This window comes from Haplochromis burtoni, unplaced genomic scaffold, assembly GCF_018398535.1.
Source record: "Haplochromis burtoni strain Fernald_Lab_line unplaced genomic scaffold, NCSU_Asbu1 Contig_3066, whole genome shotgun sequence".
Lineage (NCBI taxonomy): Eukaryota > Metazoa > Chordata > Actinopteri > Cichliformes > Cichlidae > Haplochromis > Haplochromis burtoni.
In genome coordinates, this window is record NW_024585427.1 from 1 (window position 1) to 1,226 (window position 1,226).

The window sequence follows — 1,226 nt, forward strand, 5'->3', positions numbered from 1 at the left end:
AAGTGACCCGAAATAGGCACTCTGGTGGAGTTACTTTGTGCGTGTGTGTTTATAAGTAGTTTTAAACCTTGTGATCCACAAAACAGCATAAGAGTAAAAGAGTAAAAGAAGAACTGACTGCGTTACAGCACCCGCTGCTTGTTGAGAGCAAAAGCGATACGCGCTTATGTGTCTTTTTTTAGCGACTTTTTTTAGAGAAAAAGTCGCTAAGGGGTCTGAAAACTTGCTAAATATAGCGACAAAGTCGCTAAGTTGGCAACACTGCTATGACAAAGCAAGTAGGTTTTAGCAATAACTTTTTCATATACTGTTATGTGACGGCTGTGTGGAGGCAGGAGAAGGACCCAAAGTGCAGACTCTGGAGGCACAAAGTAAACTTCCAAAAAAAAAAAGCTTTAATGCTGAACTGAAAAAATACCAGAACTGAGACTTTAAACATAAACTCAGGCAAGCAGACAAACCACACAGCAAAATAAACAGTAGATCGCCACACAGACACAGAGAAACACAGGGCTTAAATACACAGAGGGAGCAATCAGGGAATGAGTAACAGGAGGGAAACACAGCTGGGGCAAATCAGGCTTAACGAGACAAGGGGAAGCAAAACCAGACACATTAACATCAGACATAGACTTTCAAAGTAAAACAGGAAACATAACACAGACTCAGAGGCAGGCACTATAACAAAGGGAACAGAGACATGGGACCAGGGCAGACACAGACACTGACTGGATGTGGGGATACAGCAGACAGGGGTGACAGCAACATGGCACACAGACAGAAACCCAGAACACTAAAACTCTAACCAAACCCCACCCAGAGAACCTAAACTAAGAATGATCCTAAAAACCATAAAGCAAAACTAGAATATAATTAAATAACAAAATCAAAGAACCAAAAACACAAAACACTGGGTCAACGACCCAGGGACCCTAACATATACCTCTCCTTGGAAGATCAAATCCAAAATGTCTTGAGAATGCCAGGAATTACAGATGAATTAATAGGAAGGCAAACAGAAACATCTACTTCTCTGGTTTTTTGTATCTTAAAGGCCGGTCTGTGTCTGACATAAACCGGTCTGTGGCGCAAAAAGGTTGGGGACCGCTGCTGTACAGCATGAAGGTTAATAGGACCGTACTCATATGAATATGATGTGTAAATTGATTGATTCTTGTACCTCCACGCCGTAGCGGCCCAATTCTTCACCCCAGTGAAGAGGTGAT